Source organism: Mirounga angustirostris, unplaced genomic scaffold (genome assembly GCF_029215605.1).
Source record: "Mirounga angustirostris isolate CCGP_5_RB_7025 unplaced genomic scaffold, mMirAng1.0.hap1 SCAF_5, whole genome shotgun sequence".
Taxonomy (NCBI): Eukaryota; Metazoa; Chordata; class Mammalia; order Carnivora; family Phocidae; genus Mirounga; species Mirounga angustirostris.
The window spans coordinates 62,922,179-62,943,153 of NW_026991713.1; the positions used below are offsets into that span (position 1 = coordinate 62,922,179).

Consider the following 20,975-nt stretch of genomic DNA (forward strand, 5'->3'; position numbering starts at 1 on the left):
TCGAGCTCCCTGCTCAGTGGAGAGCCTGCTTCTCCCTGCCCCTCTGGTACTCCCCCTTCTTGTACTCTCTCTCTGTGTGTCAAATAAGTGAATAAAATCGTTAAAAAATAATAATTTTAATATGCCTTTGGAAAAAGCATAAATTTCACTTTTTAAGTAGAAAAAAATTTACTACATTGTAATTAGCTAAACCAGCATTTTTTTTACCCTGCTTATTAATGGAGAGCTGGGTAAAAATAAGTCATAGATGATTTGGGGCGCCTGGGTGGCTCAGTCATTAAGCGTCTGCCTTCGGCTCGGGTCATGATTCCAGGGTCCTGGGATCGAGCCCCGCATCGGGCTCTCTGCTCGGCGGGAAGCCTGCTTCTCCCTCTCCCACTCCCCCTGCTTGTGTTCCCTCTCTCGCTGTGTCTCTCTCTGTCAAATAAATAAATAAAATCTTTAAAAAAAAAAAAAAAAAAAAAGTCATAGATGATTTGCTTGGCTTTTGGTTTTAAATATTTTAATGCAAATTTCTAAGAATATGCTAATATTTAGTTTCATCTTTAAGATTTAGAATGTGCTATTTTACTTTCATTATTTTGAAATAAGAGGTATATAGAAATAATAGGTATATAATAGGAATAATAGGTATGCAGCAGTGTTTTAATATATTACATATAATATACCTTATATTACAATAGCTAAGATGTGGAAATGTTATATACAGTAGCATACACATAAATATATATGTGTGTATATATATATATATATATACAGTCAATATTTTGAATACAGTTCAAAATTTCTATGTCTCTTTTATGTCAACTACATTTTTTTTCCCAAGAATATCTATGCCCAGGGACGCCTGGGTGGCTCAGTCATTAAGCATCTGCCTTCGGCTCAGGTCATGATCCCAGCGTCCTGGGATTAAGCCCCACATCAGGCTCCTTGCTCCGCAGGAAGCCTGCTTCGCCCTCTCCCACTCACCCTGCTTGTGCTCCTGCTCTTGCTATCTCTCTCTCTGTCAAATAAACAAAATCTTTTTTTTTTTAAATAAACAAAATCTTAAAAAAAACAAAAAAAAATATCTATGCCCAATGTGGGGCTTGAACTCAAGACCTTAAGATCCAGTTGCATACTCTACCAACTGAGCCAGCCAGGCACCCCTCAACTACATTTTTTTAACCTTTGACTCCCTTCACCCATTTCTCTTACTTCTCACCTCTAGAAACCACCAATTTCTTTTCTGTATCTATGAGCTTGTTTTATGTTGTTGTTTTTAAGATTCTGTATAAGAAATCATACTGTATTTGTCATTCTCTGACTTATTTCACTTAGCATAATGAGCTCAAGATCCACCTATGTTATCTCAAATGGCAAGACTGTATTCTTTTTAATGGCTAAATAATAATATTCCATCATATAAAATAAATCGTATTTCATATATTCATGATTTCTTTATCCATTAATCCATTGGTGGACACTTAGGTTGTTTCCACATCTTAGCTATTGCAAATAATGCTGCAATGAACATAGGGATCTTTCTGAGTTAGTGTTCTTGCCTTCTTTGGGTACATATGCAGAAGTGGAATTACTGGATCATATGGAGTTCTATTTTTATATATTTTGAACATCATACTGTTTGCCATAGTAGCTGCACCAATTTACATTCCCATCATCAGTGCACAATGGTTCCCTTTTCTCCACATCCTTGTAAACTCTTGTTATTTCCTGTATTTTTTATTTTTTTATTTTTATTTTTTTAAAGATTTTATTTATTTGACAGAGAGAGCACAAGCAGAGGGAGAGAGAGGGAGAAGCAAGCTCCCTGCTGAGCAAGGAGTCCAATGTGGGACTCGATCCCAGGACCCTGGGATCATGACCCAGGCCAAAGGCAGCCACTTAACCGACTGAGCCACCTAGGCATTCCTCCTGTATTTTTTATAATAGCCATTCTAACAGGTGTGAAATGACATCTCATTGTGGTTTTGATTTGCATATCCTATAATTAATGACATTATCTTTTCAAGCATGTCCTTTTGGAAAAATGTTTATTCAGATCTTCTGCCCATTTTTTATAGTTTTTTAAAAAGATTTTATTTATCTGAGAGAGAGAGTGGGCGGGGGCAGAGGGAGAGGAAGAGACAGATCTCAAGCAGACCCCTCACTGAACAGGTCTGATGTGCGGCTGGTTCCCAGGACCCCAAGATCATGACCTGAACCCAAATCAAGAGTTGGACATTTAACCGACTGAGCCACTCAGGTGCCCCCTTCTGCCTATTTTTAAATTGGATTGTTTGCTTGTTTGCTATTTTGTTCTATGAGTTCTTTATACATTTTGGATATTAGCTCTTATCAGATACTTAATTGGCAAATATTTTCTCCCATTCAGTAGGTTGACTTTCCATTTTGTTGATGGTTTCCTATGGTTTGCAGAAGATTTTAGCATGATGTAGTTCCACTTACTTATTTTTGCTTTTGTTGCTTTTGCTTTTGGTATCATATTCAAAAAAATATTGCCAAGGGGCATCTGGGTGGCTCAGTCAGTTAAGCATCTGCCTTCAGCTCAGGTCATGATTCCAGGGTCCTGGGATTGAGCCCCATTTTGGGCTCCCTGCTCGGTGGGGAGCCTGCTTCTCCCTCCCCCACACTCTCTCTCTCAAATAAATAAAATCTTGAAAAAAATTATAAAAAATAGGAAGATCTGAGTATCTTCCCCCTCCCCATCTCATGCTCTTTCACGTGCACTCTCTCTCAAATAATTAAATAATATCTTTAAAAAATATATTGCCAAGATCTATGTCAGAGAACTTACTGCCTATGTTTTTTTCTATGAGTTTTATGGTTTCAAGTCTTACGTTCAAGTCTTTAATCCATTTTGAGTTAATTTTTGTGTATGGTGTAAAATAGTGGTAGAGTTTTATTCATTCATTCACATGTGGCTGTCCAATTTTCCCAAGACCATTCTTTGAAGAGACTATCCTTTGCCCATTATGTATTTTTTACTTTTTTTAAAAAAATATTTTATTTATTTTTTGAGAGAGAGGGAGGGAGAGAGGGAGTGAGAGCACACAAGCAGGGCCAGGGGCAGAGGGAGAAGCAGACTCCCCACTGAGCGGGGAGCCCGATTTGGGGCGCGATCCCAGGATGCTGGGATCACGACCTGAGCCGAAAGCAGATGCCCAACCGCTGAGCCACCCAGGTGCCCTTTGACTCCTTTGTTGTACATTTATTGGCTATATATACCTGGGTTTATTCCTGGGCTCTCTATTCTGTTCCATTGATTTATGTGTCTGTTTTTATACCAATACCATACTATTTTAAATATAATATAGTAAATGTTATATAGTTTATTTATTTATTTTTTATTTTTTTTAAAGATTTTATTTATTTATTTGACAGAGAGAGACACAGCGAGAGAGGGAACACAGGCAGCGGGAGTGGGAGAGGGAGAAGCAGGCTTCCCGCCGAGCAAGGAGCCCGATGCGGGGCTCGATCCCAGGACCCTGGGATCATGACCTGAGCCGAAGGCAGACGCTTAACGACTGAGCCACCCAGGCACCCCAAATGTTATATAGTTTAAAATCAGGGTGCATACTTCCAGCTTTGTTCTTCTTAAGATTGCTTCGGCTATTTGAGGTTTTTTAGTTCCATACAAATTTTAGGATTATTTGTTCTATTTCTTTGAGAAATGCCACTGAAATTTTGACAGGGATTGCACTGAAACCGTAGATTGCTTTGAGTAGTAAGAACATTTTAGTAATATTGATTCTTCCAATCCATAAGCACAGAATATCTTTGCATTTGTGTCCTCTTCAATTTCTTTCATTACTGTCTTACAGTTTTCAACATACAGATCTTTTACCTCCTTGGTTAAATTTATTCATAGGTATTTTGTTCCTTTTGATGAAATTGTAAATGGGATTCTTTTATTTCTCTGATAGTTTGTTATTAGTGTTGAGAACAGATTTTTGTGTATTGATTTTGTATTCTACAACTTTATTGAATTCATTTATTAGTTCTCACGGTTTTTTTGATGGAGTCTTTGGCAGGATTTTAAACTAAAATACTTACTTTGCTTTTGGCCTATATCTGTACTTTGTGTGACCTGCTATTTCTTGAAAATTGATTCACTTTTTCGAACAATACCTCACAAAATCAGACTATGAACCAGACTATGAACAAATGCTTGATTACAATTTGATTCAGCAAAAAGGATGCTCACATCACTGTCAAAGAAGTGTAGTTCAGACATGGATGTTGGCTGATATTTTCACTTAAGTTAACCAGTAAGACAGAAGTAAAACAGCGGGGATGCCTGGGTGGCTCAGTCAGTTAAGCGGCTGCCTTGGGCTCATGTAGTGATCCTGGGGACCTGGGATGGAGTCCCGCATTGAGTCCCGCATCACCTTGCTCGGCGGGGAGCCTGCTTCTCCTTCTGCCTGCCTCTCCCCCTGCTTGTGCTCTGTGTGTGTCTCTCTCTCTGACAAAAAAAAGTAAAACAGCGAAAAGGTATGTCCAAACTTCACTCATTTATCAATGACATTAGCAACTTCTTTGCTGAATTGGATAACAGTTTTTGAATACTGAGAGAATACTTCCTCAATTTTTTGTGCTGTTCACAATGTCAAGGCCAGGAATGTGATACACTGTTAACTTTAATTCTGCATTATCAACATTTTCTCAACCAGCCTACTGACTGCTTTGTAAATAAAGCTTTACTGGAACATGGCCACACCCATTTTAAATGTTAACAGTTGAGTAGTTGTGACAAAGACCATATGTACTAGAAAGCCTATTTGTTTACAGAAAAAGTTGCAGATACTTGGGCCAGGAAAATCAACAAAACAATAAACCAAACCCTTATTTGTAGCATTTGCCAACTTCCACGTGTAAATATCCTATTGCAGCCAATTTCAAACTACAAATAATGACCTCTCTGACCTGAGTTGGGAAGAGATGCATGTATTCCCATCATACAGATAAAATGCACAACCTCAGGGGCAGAGTTCTTAGTAAAACTAAGTTTAAAAAAAGTGATGAGGGGCTCCCGGGTGGCTCAGTCGTTAAGCATCTGCCTTCAGCTCAGGTTGTGATCCCAAGGGCCTGGGATTGAGACCCGCATCGGGCTCCCTGCTCAGTGGGAGGCCCGCTTCTTCCTCTCCCACTCCCCCTGCTTGTGTTCCCTCTCTCGTTATGTCTCTGTCAAATAAATAAATAAAATCTTAAAAAAAAAAAAAAAGTGAGTTTTGAGTATTTATTATCTGATTTTAACATATTTAATTGTAAAGTTATATAATTTTGATTTTTAACAGTGGTTATGTTTAACAACTGGCTCACAAAATCCCCCCAATTCAGCAATCAGCCTTGCAAACTGGTAAAAGTCAGCTGTGAGGTACTTCTAGCTCTATTTTCAAAAGGACACTAAGGGAGAATTTTGGAGTAATTTGCCTAGTTGGTAAATGGCTGTGTCAAGATTCAAATGTAGGTCTCAAACTCTGACCCAGGTTAGGCTTCTTAGCCTTCTTGGTGGAGAATAAAGGCCATTATTGGCTTGATTTTTTACACATTGAGTGTGTGTGACATCTATTGAGGGAACTAAGCCTGCAAGGGAAGGCATTTTCTGGAGTACCATCCTATATTGATATTCTTTTACATTCCTATGCTTCCTGCCAGTTTTGCTAGTCTTGATGCTTGGTACCTATGCAGAAATCAGTTTAGGCTGGGTATTTGAAGGAAGAAGGGAAAGGAGTGGTCTATCCATCTGCTGTTGGAAATTTCTCTATTAAGTATTTTCCTTGGGGCGCCTGGGTGGCTCAGTCGTTAAGCGTCTGCCTTCGGCTCAGGTTTATCATCCTCGGGTCCTGAGATCGAGCCCCTCATCGGGCTCTATGCTCCGCGGGAAGGCTGCTTCTCCCTCTCCCACTCCCCCTGCTTGTGTTCCCTCTCTTGCTGTCTCTCTCTCTCTCTGTCAAATCAATAATTAAAAATATTTTTTTTTCCTTAACTGCTTCAGGAAGTGTAAGTGTAGGCATTTAGTACCACAAGCCCCTTGGGAGTACTTACCAAGCTACATGAATTCCAAAAACCTTCAGAAAACTGATCTGAAACCTTACTACATTTGCGGTGCCGGAAAAGTAAGGACACTACCAGAGGGTACTCATGCTGCCTCACGGAACTGGGGCAAGAATTTGGGGACAGGGCGGCCAACTGGTAGGCCTCTTGACTTAATCTCTCACACAGCTCCAATTCCAAGTGTAGGAATAATAACGGTTAGAGCTGTCGTAGAACTAGATCCGCCCTGTCCAACCACTTCGTTTTTACAAAACACAGCCCTCGTGAGGTGAAGCGGCCTGATGAACGTCAAGCAGTACAGTCAGGATTCATTCGTAGCTCTTTCCACCACACCACACGGCCTCCTCTGAAACACCCTCTCTGCACAAACTTACCCCGAAAGCACCAGGAACCTGGTTGGGGACTGACCCACAGTTGAACCGAGGTCAAACCGCCCAGTCGTTCCTAAGTCAAACTGCTGAAACTCTGGGTCAGAGTTAAGGCCAAAGTAAAGAAGAACGAAGCTCAGCGTTTCATTAAAGGAGCGTGGCTCCCGCACAAAGAAGCGCGGGACGTGAGAGGCAGCCCTTGGAAAAGCAGCCACGCCTCTCACGACGCCAAACGCTGCGCGCGGCGGAGCAACACGAACAGCCGAGAACGCAGGACACGCCCCCGGCGGCGCGCACGCCCTCCCCGAGGCCAAACGGGAGACCGGCGTGCGCGCCCCCGCAGCGGGGGGCGGGGCGGGGCGGGGCTCTGAGCCGGACCGGGGCGGGGCCGCAGGAGCTGTAGGTGTTGCAGCTGGGTCGGGACAGGTGCGCGAGGTAGAGCGCCTAGGACCCGCGGCAGGGCTTGGTAGCAGCACGGAGGAAAGACCGATTTTAGCCAGGTAAGCGCCTTCTCTCTCCATATCCTCCACAGCCGGAGAGTGCGCGAGACCCCGGCTTCCCTCCACAGTCTCTTTCTCCAGCGACTTCTGGGGCAGAGGGAGCACAAGGAGCGTGAACCCCCCCTCCCCCACCCCCCCCCGCCCCCACCGCTCCCACCGCCCCCGAGAGAGAGAGTAGAGAAACTGCTGATCCTCTGCTCTTTCCTCACTTCTGGGTACTGTGCTGGGCTTGGGACTAATTATGTAGGGCCGAACCTTTGCTGCCTGAGGGCGGGAGCTGATAGGGACCACCTCTTCCATCGGAAACACTCCTTTCTAACTATATACATTTTTGGTGCGGTGGAGGAAGGCGGCAGTTCGTAAAAATTCAGAATAGTCTCCTAGGGAAATATTCTGATATTCAACTGCTCTTTTCCCATCTTCATTTAAAGCTATTCCCTCCCTCTTCGATTTTTACCCCCTTCCGTTCTGCCAACTGAACTCTAAGACACTACAGCCCTTTGAGGCATTTTGAGAATATAGCAGTCCTTGCAGCTGGGTGTGTCATCCTCGAACCGCTATAGTGTATATATCACTGGCACCTGTCACCAGCATACGTAGGTGTTAATATAAGGTAACCGTACACCCGTGGCTACACCTACTAAGCTTGAAGTTGTAGGTGCTAGGAGCCAACCATATGGCGTCCTTCCTTGCCTCCTTACTGGTGCTTACAACAAGGAGTTTAGCTGATCCTGGTAAGAGATATTTGAACTACTATTGTCTTTCACCTAATTCCAGCTTTCCAAAGTCTGCCTAATCCAGATGGTTCTACTGACTTGGCTTGTCGAGTTGTCGAAGATACTTAGGGAGTTATCAGTCTTAAGACAATACCCCTTTAGGGGAGAGGCCTTTTGCATTAAGTATTCTTTCTTTTGCTGTTGATTTAAGGGGTTAAACAGAATACTTTTTATCCGCATGGTTACTAATACTATTCACAATGATAAATATTTTAGGAATCATGAAATAACACTTTCTTCTGAGGTCTGATGTAGATACAAAAGATGACCCTCAACAAGCATTTTCTAAGTTTCTGTGGAGTTATAGCCTGGATGAAGGATGATTGTGTCTTAGGTAGACCTTCAAAAAGTTACAGATTTAGCAGGAAAGAAGGTTAAAAAAAAAAAAAGGTTTGCGCGCACATTTATTTCCTTGTTTTGCATTGACAGAACAGTACATAACATGGTATTAGGTAATTACTTTAGGAACTTATTTCATTTTCTGGACAAAACATTTATTGAGTGCCTCTTGTTTTGTCAGTCCTATTGTGGATTCAAAGTTCCGAATATCCCTACTCTAAAAAAACTTATTTAAAATCAAATGGGTTAAGCAGAATCAGCAGCTACAACTTACAGGTTTGGTGAGATCAGTGTGTACTAGACATCAGCCCAGAGAACTGTAGAAGCATAGAAAATGCAGTTTAAAAAAAATGTCCCGGGGCGCCTGGGTGGCTCAGTTGGTTAAGCGACTGCCTTCAGCTCAGGTCATGGTCCTGGAGTCCCGGGATCGAGTCCCACATCGGGCTCCCTGCTCGGCAGGGAGCCTGCTTCTCCCTCTGACCCTCCCCCCTCTCATGTGCTCTCTCTCTCTCTCTCATTCTCTCTGTCTCAAATAAATAAATAAAATCTTTTAAAAAAATAAAATTAAATTAAAAAATGTCCCTCTTTGGGGTGCCTGGGTGGTTCAGTCGGTTGAGACAGACTCTGCTGTCTTGATTTCAGGGTCCGGTTTGGGCCCCACATTGGGCATGGAACCTACTTAAAAAAAGGGGGGGGACTTTTCTTCTACTTTTCCTTAAAAACAAAACAAAATAACAATAACAAAAAATTCTGAGTAATAGTGAATTATTTTCTTCATATATTTGTATCGCTCATATTCCTTAGGGGATGTTTTGCCAATGGTATGGTCTTTTTGAAGATGGGATAAAGACCTGTCCCTAATTCTGTGTCAGTTCAGTAAATAGTTGGTGGAGCTGTTTACTGGCAATGGGCTCCATGCTGTGCACGGTGGGGGGGGTGGGGGAGGGGGGTTCACGCTCCTTGTGCTCCCTCTGCCCCAGAAGTCGCTGGAGAAAGAGACTGTGGAGGGAAGCCGGGGTCTCGCGCTTTTCACTGTTTTTTTCACTGTTCTGTATTGGGCCTCAAAGTTGTTATCATGTAGTCCCTGAACTGTAGAGTTTCTGGGAATAGAATAGTGTATTGGCAACATTAGGAAAACAATGCCATTTTGTAAAATTGCTTGTTTGTGCAACTTTGTTTAACTTGGTACATTCAAGTTTTGTTCCGGACTCTGGTTAAAGGTGGGCCAACTTTCAACTTTCTAATAATTCTAAGAAGAGAAAGCTTTAAAAGTGAAAACAGTTCTTTAACAGCACGTCTTGATGACAGAGGACACTTTTTCTTGCTAAGGTGCCTTCAAAATGTCTCTCTTTTTTGAAGGGGGGACAGGATGGATAAATGAGTGGAGGAAGGGGTCAGAAGTATTTGAAGATTCTTTGCAGTTTTGATGATCTGAAGTCTATGGTAGTCTTTTTAAAATTTTTTTAAAAGATTTTATTTATTTATTTGACAGAGAGAGACACAGCGAGAGAGGGAGCACAAGCAGGGGAAGTGGGAGAGGGAGAAGCAGGCTTCCCGCAGAGCAGGGAGCCTGATGCGGGACTCCTCGCAGGAATCTGGGATCATGACCTGAGCCGAAGGCAGATGCTTAATGACTGAGCCACCCAGGCGCCCCTGAAGTCTGTAGTAGTCTTAAGCACTCTTCATGTAACTGTAGGTTTTTATTAATTGCCTACTGTGTGCCAGTGATCTAGTATACAGAGGATGAACATGACACAGTCCCTTCTATGTGATTGTTTTTCATTTTTCTTATTTGTTTGTTTGTTTATACATAGGCTCCGTGCACAGCATGGAGCCCATTGCCAGTCTCGAATTCATGACCCTGAGATCAAGACCTGGGCTGAGACCAAGAGTCGGACGCTCAACCAACTAAGCCACCCAGGCACCCGTTTTCATTTTTTAAATGGAGATTCTGAGTTAATAAAACAGATGGTGGTTGTCTCATTTGGTAATTTGAGCCATGGTACTTGATGAACACATTTCTTTGACATTACTTACCTCTTTTCTTTCTGTTTACACCTTAGGAAAGTGGTCTTCACTGGGAATTTTTGGAAAGGCAGTCAGTATTTGCATGTATTTTGGGTATTTAAAATGATTATGTTGTTTCCTTAAAATGTTTTCAAGTACAATTTTAATGATTGTTCTTCTTAGGGTTTCAAGTTTGTGACTTCCCCCTGATATTTTTTGACAATCATCTGTAATTAACTTAGGGCTTCTGTACCAGAAAGGTTCTTCAAAGACATATACACCCAGACACAAAAGAAGGTTGAGAGTATAGGAGATCATTAGACATCTTTGCCATAAAAGGCCACCTAACCACAAATTGGGAGAATTTGTCACTGTTTATGTTGATAACGAAACTAGTTTTCAGGCATTCTTAATTCCATACTCTCAGAAATAGGTGATTTTTATTTGGATTGGAATTGTACTCTTTATGCAGATAGGAAAATTTGTGACTTGTCAGGAATTTCCATAAGAAAAGACTTGTCTTTTTCTAAAGGTTACTATGGTCTTTCACTGTGTGTTTTGTGATAGGAAGTTAAAGTACTTTATTTTGGATTGTGTACAGTAATCTCCAGGTGATGTTAAATTACTTAAAACAGACTCTCAAGGTTCTTTAGTAACAAATGAGTGGTTGTAAATTGAGTAGTTTCTTACTTAATGATTGTGGAATTGAGATTCTATGGTAAACGGTACTCTTCCTAGGAACATACTGCTATGTTTATTGTGTGGCTAACTACAAAGTCCTTGAGACTTAGTCAAATTATTGTGCAAATGCAGATCTCTTTTTATAAAAGGACAAGATTTGACCCAACAAGCAATCCATTATTTAGCACATCAAATGATTTCTTTATACTTGAAAATGTTTCTAGAGACTTCACATGCACAGTCATGAAAAGTTAATAAGGTACCATGATATATTACATTCATTTTATTTGCTTTTAAAGAATTTCTTCATAATGCTACAATGAAACTAAGAACTTCCATCTTTAAGGGGGAAAAGATGCAACTTTTTGTTCTTTTTTTTTAAAAGATTTTATTTTTAAGTAATCTTTCCACTGAACATGGGGCTCAAACTCACGACCCTGAGATCAAGAGTCACATGCTCTACCGACTGATCCAGCCAGGTGCCCCCCACCCTTTTATAAAGATTTACTTTTTGTATTTCTGATGACAAGCATGGGGCTATTTTTTCTCTTATTTATCCTATAACAGAGCTTACTATATGGAAAACTTTACAATCCTTCAAACATGTTTTTTCTTGCCAATTTTTGGTTCATTACCCATAGATTAGTAATCCTGATATACTTTTACTTGGTTTTAGATTTCCACAATCTTTTTTTCCCCATAAACTGAAATTTAAGCAAATGGCCCAGGATTTCTTTTCCTCATAGTCAGTCTCACCGAATAGGTAATTTTCAGATTTGGTTTCCACCTCCAGCACTAGATAGGAAACCTGTCTGCCCTTGCATTGTACCCAGTGAGTTCCCTGTAATGGCCCTGTCACTGCCCTCCTCCTAACCACTTGGCAACATTTGACCAAGTGAGCATCTTTTTTGGTTATTTCTTTTATTTGGCTTTCTTGGCATGACTTTACCTGGTTGTCCATCTTCTAATCTAACACTTCCTCTCATGCCTCTTCACTGACTCACAGTCTTTTTGCCCCTCAAGTGTGGATGTTTGCCATGGTCCAGCATCCTGTTCTTATTATACTCTCTCCCTGTGCAGTCTGATCTATTTCCATGGCTTCAACTAACATCTCCATGTGAGTGATTTGCAGATTATTTTTTAAACCTCTTTGTATATTATATATATAATTCTTGTTTTATTTTCACATATACAAATATGCATACCCATTTAGAAGATAAGAATTACATATGCTTATTATGAAAACTTGAGGAAAAATGTATTATAAAGAAGGCAAAATATTCCATAATCTGTTCCAGAGAGAACTATTTGGTATATTTCCTTTCAGTCTTTTTTTTCCCCCTTTAATACACACACACACACACACACAGGTAATTGGGCTCATCCTATTACAGTAGATATAGTTTTGTATATGCTTTTTCACTTTACATTATGTCATAATTTTCCATGGTATCAAAATTATTTGAAAACAATTATAATGGATGTTCAATATCCTATTGTATTGATACGCATAATTTAACTCTGTACTTGGGTATTATGATTGTTACAACATTATTAACAAGCGAAAAAATTGAGAATAAATTAATGCATAAATCTTTGTACAAATCACTCACTATTGGGGCGCCTGGGTGGCTCAGTTGTTAAGCGTCTGCCTTCGGCTCAGGTCATGATCCCAGGGTCCTGGGATCGAGCCCCGCATGGGGCTCCCTGCTCAGCGGGAAGCCTGCTTCTCCCTCTCCCACTCCCCCTGCTTGTGTTCCTGCTCTCGCTGTCTCTCTCTGTCAAATAAATAAATAAATAAAATCTTAAAAAAAAAAAAAAAATCACTCACTATTTCCTTAGGTTAGATTCCCAGAAGCTGAATTACCAGGTCATAGGGAATAAAAATTAAAAAACACGAAACCTGCTGTCAAATTGCTTTTTGTAAAGATTAGACTGATTAAATTAACATTCTCACCTGCAGTGATTGTGAGGGCCCATCTTATTTTTTAATATTGGATCTTATTTTTTAATCTTTATTAATTTGTTAAGCAAAAGTGATTTAATTTGTATTTTATTACTAGTGAGAGCAAACATTTTTCATATGTTCATTTCCATTTCAGTTTCTTCTGTGCATTGTTGTCTTTTGGTTAATCCATTCCCATTTTGGGGTCTTAAATTTTTAATTATGTTGCTTTTTTTTGGGGTTCTTTCATTTATTTGGGGCTTTGGGGGAGGGAGTACAGATTTTTATTAGGCCAAATCGAATGAGTGGAGTGATGAAGTGGAAAGTGTACACAAGTTGAAATTGTGGCATTTTAAATTCCTGTTGGTGTGAGAAGCCAGAGCTTGTGATTGTTGGAACAGCACTGGAAATGGAAAGGGTGTTGACCTGAAAGTCGGGATTCCCAGCCTGCTGTTGGGAACCAACCACTGAGGTGATCTTGGGCAAGTCATTCATCCTCTCTGAGCCTTTTCTGTAAAATGGATGGGTTGGGTTATTGATCCCAAAGACCATACAACCTCTGTGCTGAAAGGATGCTTTACAAGCCACCGCTCTCTAGACATTGTGAAATTATTTTTTGTCCCATACCTAACCCTTCACCCAGTTTAGATATATAGAGCCCAGGGAGAAAGACTGGATGCAGTGAAGGCGATTTTCATGGGGGGAGCACAGCTTAATGGAACCTAGAGGCACTTTAATGTAGAAGTTGGAAAGACTGGCATTTTTGAGGCACTCCCATAGATTGACACTTGGCAGCCTAGTTACATAAATCATAAAAGCCCTGCTAATCTATGCCACAAAGCCCCATCATCTCTAATGCGTGTACAACAAATCTCATTTTATGACAAGAGGTTTAAGTTGCCAAGCCAAGTTACTTAACAACTTCCACTATTCTGTATAGGAGCTATACTTAGTGGGGTTTTTTCTTAGTCATTTGTATACACTCTTCATTAAAAAAAATTTTTTTTAAAGATTTTATTTATTTGAGAGAGAGAGTGAGAGAGCACAAGAGGGGGGAGCGGGAGAGGGAGAAGCAGACTCCCCGCTGAGCAGGGAGCCCAATGCGGGACTCGATCCCGGGACTCCAGGATCATGATCTGAGCCGAAGGCAGTCGCTTAACCAACTGAGCCACCCAGGCGCCCCATTTTAAATTTTTTTAAAGATTTTATTCATTTATTTGAGAGAGAGGGTGAGAGCAAGAGAGAGAGGATGAGCAGGAATGGGAGGGGCAGAAGAAGAGGGAGAAACGGACTACCCGCGGAGCAGGGAGCCTGGCACAGGGCTTGATTCCATGACTTGAGCTGAAGGCAGACATTTAACCGAGCCACCCAGGTGCCCAGCTCTTCATTTTAAGAATATTAATTATTTGCCCTGTGGTCAAATGTTTAACTAGTTATGTGCCTTTTAATTTTATATATGGTAAATTATTATTTATCTATAGATCTTTTTCTTTGGGATTTCTTTTGTTGCTTTTATGTTGTGAAGCCTTTTGCCATCTGAAGATGGGTTAAGTATTCACTTTGATTACTTACTAATTTTTATGATTTTTACTTTTTATAATAAATTTTTAAATTTGTCTTGAATTTACTTAAGAGTACCAAAGCAGCCATATCTTCTGAGCTCCAGATCCATATTTCCAACCACTTGGCAGACCATGTAGATATTTCCTATGTACCAGACACTTGTGTCCACCTCGTTCCGTAAGGAGAAAGCTTGAAGTTGTCTTGAATGCTTCATTCCTTCTCTTTTCTTTTTTTTTTTTAAGATTTATTTTTTTGAGAGAGAGAAAGAGAGAGTGTGTGTGCACGAGCAAGGGGGAGTAGCAGAGGGAGAGGGAGAAGCAGACTCCCTGCTGAGCAGGGAGCCCAATGTGGGACTCAATCCCAGGACCCTGAGATCATGACCTGAGCTGAAGGCAGACCTTAAGTTACTGAGCCACTTAGCCACCCCAGTCCTTCTCTTTTCCCACATTTAATCAATCGCCATGTTTGGTTGATTCTACCCCAACCGTGATAATGGCTCTTTGTCATTGTTCTAATTCATACCCCCCTTTTTTTGCTAAAGTCCTTAGAATTGGTTTCAGTTTCTCCCTTTTAGTCCAGAGTTGTCATAAAAATAATAGAATACCGGTTTTCAAAGTATGGTTCCCTTGATTACCTGTTTTAGAATCTCCTGGGGTGTTGGTTAAAAAGGTAGGTTTCCAGGTCCCACTAGACTTACACATCAATATATTTGAGAGAATGGGGCCTGGGAATCTGCAGTATTAACAAGTACCTCAGGAGATTCATTTACACGCTTAAGGGGAGGCAAAGCCCAAGTAAATTAAATCTAAATTTCTCTGGATGCCATTCAGGACCCCCACTTCCACACCCTGACAGCCTATTTTTCCAGGCTTATCTCCCACATCACCATCCACCCACCTGGCATTGTAGCCACATGGTGATTCACAGTTTCCTGGACCCACCCTGTCCCTTCCTGCCTCTGTGCCTTTGCTCATGCAGTTCCCACAGCCTCAGGCTCCTCTCCCTCCTCCCACTCCTGCTTAAATCCTTTTCCTTAGGAGTTCAAATAAAATGCTCCTTTTAAAAAAATAAAGCCTTGGGGCGCCTGGGTGGCTCAGTCCTTGGGCGTCTGCCTTGGGCTCAGGTCATGATCCCAGGGGCCTGGGATCGAGCCCCTCATTGGGCTCCCTGCTCAGCTGGAAGCCTGCTTCTCCCTCTCCCCCTGCTTGTGTTCCCTCTCTGGAAATATCTCTCTCTCTCAAATAAATAAATAAAATCTTTAAAAAATAATAAAAATTAAAAAATAAAAAATAAAGCCTTTTCTAATTTCTTCTATTTTAATCAGTGGCTCCCTCCCCAGTCTTCACGTAGCACTTTATTTTTATTTCATTTTTTTACCTCAATACTGTCACTATTTATGAATTATTGCTTCCTTAAAAGATTATAAGTCTTCTAAGTTTGAGAATTCTGCCTTTCCTTTTTATTTGGTAGCCATTATACATATAATAGGCAATTAAATATCATAAAGTATATGAAATATATCTCTTCTTGTAAGCACTATTATATAAAAATGTTTGGGTTTGCCTCACACTTAGAATAAAATTAAGATTTTTTACCACTGGTTATAAATCCTTATTTAATCTGGCTGCCACTCAGCTCTGTCATCATCTCATACTTTTCATTCACCTCCTAGCCATATTATTCCTGCCTCAGGGCCTTTGCATTTGCTATTTCTTCCATCCTGAAAACTCCCACATCTCTTCTCTTCACCTGACTGGCTGCCTATGTCCTCTGCATTATTCAGGTTTCAGCTCAAATGTCATTCTTCCAAAGAGGCCTTCCCCAGACCGCTATCTAAAGCATCTGCGCCTTTTCCTACCACCACTCCAGTTACTCTTTTTCTATTTCCTTCACTGCACTAATCACAGTATTTAATTGTCCTGTTTCCCCAGTAGAATGGAAGCTTCATGAGAGCAGAGACCTTGTCTGTCACTTTTAACATTATACCTTTAGCAAACAGAGCACTGCTTGACACATGGTAAGTCCTCAATAAGTATTTGTTGAATGCATGAATAAGCCTTTGAAGATAGACTTCTCATTTTAACAAGTCTTGTTTTGGTTTGCAATCCAAAGGTTTTGTTGTTGTTGTTTAATAGACAACAGCTGAGGTAGTTCCATCAGGGTTCAAAACGGGTAGCAGCCTCTGAGGATTTCTGAAGGGAGCAGGACAAGGGAGGCTGGGCTCACCAGGATTCAGTTTTTGTTTTTGTGTTTTTAAGATTTTATTTATTAATTTGAGAGAGAGCACAGCAGGGGGAGCAGCAGGCAGAGGGAGAAGCAGGCTCGCCAAGCAGGGAGCCCGATGCGGGGCTTGATCCCAGGACCCTGGGACCATGACCTTGAGCCGAAGGCAGACAGCCACCCAGGTGCCCCACCAGGATTCAGTTCTGTCTGAGTGCAGGTTTTCCAAGGTGATCCCAGGATCAAAGCCACTATTTTACTACCACTGTCAGCATCTATTTCCAGGGTTGTTACTGCTGCCCAATACTAGTCCTTTAGCTCTCACTGCATTTTTAAAAGCAAGCAAAATTGGAATCCACCTGACTAGACAACTTATGGCAAAACTAGAATCCAACCAACTAGAATCCTCAAGCAACAAAAAGTTTTCTTTTGCTTTTCTTTTCTAGAAGAAAAACAAGAAAGCTACCTAGAATCCTCAAGGAAAGGTGAAATTATGTTCATTATACTTACTACATGCCTATTGATTTGGAAGATTTTTAGCAACAGCTGCAGACAAGGGGTTTCTTGTTAACATCTAGTTGAACCAGACAATTGAAATCATCAGTTCTAATTTCTTCCAATTTCTCTTCATTGGGTAGACTTCTTTTTTTTTTATTATTTATTTGAGAGAGAGAGAGAGCACAAGTTGGGGGAGGGGGAAGCAGAGAGAGAGGGAAAAGCAGACTCCCTGCTGAACACAGAGCCTGACTCGGGGCTCGATCCCAGGACCCTGAGATCGTGACCTGAGCTGAAGGCAGACACTTAATTGAGCCACCCAGGCACCCCGGGTAGACTTATTCTTTAATTCTTTTTTTTTTTTTTAAAGATTTTATTTATTTATTTGAGACAGAGAGAATGAGAGACAGAGAGCATGAGAGGGAGGAGGGTCAGAGGGAGAAGCAGACTCCCTGCCGAGTAGGGAGCCCGATGCGGGACTCGATCCCGGGACTCCAGGATCATGACCTGAGCCGAAGGCAGTCGCTTAACCAACTGAGCCACCCAGGCGCCCTTAATTCTATTTTTTCTTGAAACTGCCTTGAAATTTTATTAAAAATTACAATAGTTTTTATGGCATCTTATAGTTTTCAAAGTACTTTACTTTTATTCTCTCATTTAATCTTCATAACCATCCCAGGGTGCCTGCGTGGCTCAATGGGTTAAGTGTCTAACTCTTGATTTTGGCTCAGGTCATGATCTCAAGATTGTGAGACTGAGCTCTGCATCATCGGGCCCTGCACTGGGCGTGGAGTCTGCTTAAGATTCTCTCTCTCCCTCTCTAAAAAATAAAACAAAACAACAAAAAACTGGTAATCCTCACAGCCATCCCTTATGAATATGTTTCTGAGTTGAAGAAACAGAGACCCAAAGAAGTTGATTGACTTTCTTCCCATGCCAACTAAAAGACCACTACTCAATAAATACCTCTCAAAAACTTTTTAAAACAGCATCATCATTTGATGTAATTTTTAGAAGGTAAATATTAAAGTGTATTTAAAACACTAACATTAATATGTTTGTGACCAGTCTCTAAGAAATAAGCTGCATAGCATTGATTGAGATAAATAGCAAAATTTTATCACTTCTGTGGCTCTGTGGTTTGTAAGTCTTTGACCAGCCTCAGCTATGCTTGTCCTTGATTAAAGCATTGTTCTGGGTTAGCTTCTCACAGATTTGTACAGAAAGGAGAGATGAGAGAACTTGCCTAGAGAAGAGTCACTTTTCAGTAAACCCGTTTTAATTCTCCTCATGCTTGAAGGGATTGGTTAAATTGATCTGAACTGGCTTTTCAGATTGAGCAAGTCCTGAAAAAAAAAACACTTCATCTAAAATTTCAGATAAGAAGAATGCAAGCCACGCCCTTCCTGGAAATGGCCAGGCATGAAACTAAGAAGCCCTGTATTTGGAGAAAACTTGATTAATTATTAAGGACAAAGGACTGGTATAAGGAGGTTATATCCTTAACGGAAGCAGCCTTCTTAAAATAAGTGTACATATTTCTTCTGCTTTGACGTTATAAAGAAGACTCTTTAACTACTTTGTGTTAATTAAGCATGTAATTGGTAAGACTTGTGAGCATGTGGTTTATAGACATGACATTCAGTTATGTAGGTCGGCCTTTGCTGAGATGTGGCAACTGAGAACTAACATAATACTGTTTTTTATTCATATGACAGATTTTTATTGAGCCTCTACACTGTACCAGGCACTGATGTTAAAGCATGGAATGGTGCAAAGGTTGAGGGAGAAACAGGCTATTCAGAGTAAACCTATGCTTTCTGTAATAGTCTTAGTCAACTATAAATTTCCACATTCTTTTTCCAATTAACTATGCCTTTCTCTACTTTTCACTTTAAATTTGAAGTTACTGACACAATTATGTTTTTCTACTTACTGATAAAGATTTTCCTTACTATGTGTGAATAATACTGAAAAAAACTCAATCCACTGGATTATATTTGCCCGTACTATAAGTTAATTATCAACTAGGCAGGGAGAGGAGGAAGAAGAACCAAGCAAATAAATAACAAATTAGATTTGAGAGAGAGGTAGAATCAAACTTGGAGTATATTGGGTAATTTTTAATTTAAAGAAAAAAAAAGGGGGGTGCCTGGATGACTCAGTTGTTAAGCATCTGCCTTCGGCTCAGGTCGTGATCCCAGGGTTCTGGGATTGAGCCCCATATCGGGCTCCCTGCTCCGCGGGAAGCCTGCTTCTCCCTCTCCCACTCTCCCTGCTTGTGTTCCCTCTCTTGCTATGTCTCTCTCTGTCAAATAAATAAATAAAATCTTTTTAAAAAAATTTTTAAAAAAAGAAGAAAAAAAAAGATTAGGAAGGTTCTTGGGTGGTTCTTTGTGACCTAAAAATTTTAGACCAAAGTCCGTTTTTAAAGGCTGTAATTGGAGGTTACTCTTTTACCTGTCTAGATAAGATATGTGAAGGTTACCACAATTATGTAAAAAGCTAATTTGGGTTTCAAAAATGCGAGAAGATAAGATATTCAAGCTGATGAACAATGTAATAGAAGCCATGTAGGACGTTAATAGTTATAGATCATTTTCTGTGTAGAGTTTCACAGAGATATTGAGAACACCTAAAATATGGCCCTTACACAGTGAAAGAGAGAGATTAGAGAGATTTAGACTTTTGGGTACAGAGAAATGGTGTCAGGGTTTTAAGAAGTTCTGGTGTTCCTGGTGGTCATTGCCAGTTTCTCTGAGATGACATTAGAGATCCTCTTTTCTTATTGCTGATTTAACAAAAATAAGTTGACCCTGAAATACAGTGTACACTAGAATGGCATTTCTGGTTTATTCTCTGTGCTAGAGGTCATTTTATTTTCATCCCAGCCTCCTAAAAAATGAATACGTTAACATTTATTTGACCTTTCTGGGCCTCAGTTTCTTCATCTGTAAAGTGGGACAATAATATTCCAAGTGTGTGACTGTGAGGAACTTAAGAAACTTATATATGGGGGCGCCTGAGTGGTTCAGTCGTTAGGTGTCTGCCTTTGGCTCAGGTCATGATCCCAGGGTCCTGGGATCGAGCCCCATGTTGGGCTCCCTGCTCCGCGGGGAGCCTGCTTCTCCCTCTCTCACTCCCCCTGCTTGTGTTTCCTCTCTTGCTGTGTCTCTCTCTGTCAAATAAATAAATAAAATAAAATAAATATATGCAAAACAATTAGAATAGTATCTGATACACATGGTAAGTGTTCAGTAAATGTTTGCTTATTTTTTTAGGATTTTTTTTTTTTTTTTTTTTTTTTTTTTTGTCAGAGAGAGAGAGAACACAGGCAGGGGGAGTGGCAGGCAGAGGGAGAAGCTGGCTCCCCACTGAGCAAGAAGCCTGATGCAGGACTCGATTCTAGGACCCGGAATCATGACCTAAGCTGAAGGCAGCCAGGTGTCCCAATGTTCCCTATTTTTATTACCACTACCACTGTCACTTTATTAAGCACTTATTTTAGCACTGAGCTAAAGGAACATTTTCAGAGATGATGGGACTAAGGCTTAGAGTAATTTTCCTAGTGTTACCCAATAAGTAAGTGGTAGACTGAAGATGTTGACTTGTGCAGAAAGGAACCAGGGACAGAGTGGGCTTAGATGTGGAACAGGCTGGGGCATTTGAACTAGCCTGTCTAGTTTCAAGACACTTAGGATGAGACTGGCCCAGACCACCCCCAGATACCAGGAACATGTGTTTTGTAGTAAGTCATTAGAGCATGGACATTGGCATTTGTCAGACTAACTAGTTTTTTGATCTTGTGAGAATTCTTTAACCTTTCTGAGCCTCAGTTTCTTTCTCTGTGAGATGAGAATAATATTTGTTTCATGGTATCAGAAGGACTAAGGGAGTAAAATCAAATGGAATGAATTACCTTGCGTATGACCGTGCCCAATAACCGATCCCAGGCTTATGCTAAAGTGGCCTAGATTTTTTACCTGATTCTGACACAGTCCATCTAGATGGTGGGTGATTAGGG

The 20,975-nt window shown here is 40.6% G+C and overlaps 2 protein-coding genes across 5 annotated transcripts in view; one reads left to right on the plus strand and one right to left on the minus strand.

Moving 5' to 3' along the window:
• LARP4 (La ribonucleoprotein 4) overlaps positions 1-6,624 on the minus strand; it is a 203,806-nt gene extending 197,182 nt beyond the window's left edge. Inside the window, exon 1 of the mRNA XM_045873463.3 lies at positions 6,432-6,624. The gene's annotated coding sequence lies outside the window, so the exon portion shown is untranslated. The remainder of the gene's footprint in view (positions 1-6,431) is intronic.
• A 167-nt stretch (positions 6,625-6,791) lies between these two features.
• LIMA1 (LIM domain and actin binding 1) overlaps positions 6,792-20,975 on the plus strand; it is a 94,116-nt gene continuing 79,932 nt past the window's right edge. For all 4 annotated transcript variants that reach the window (XM_064591255.1, XM_064591256.1, XM_045873467.3 and 1 more), the window contains exon 1: positions 6,792-6,925. The gene's annotated coding sequence lies outside the window, so the exon portion shown is untranslated. The remainder of the gene's footprint in view (positions 6,926-20,975) is intronic.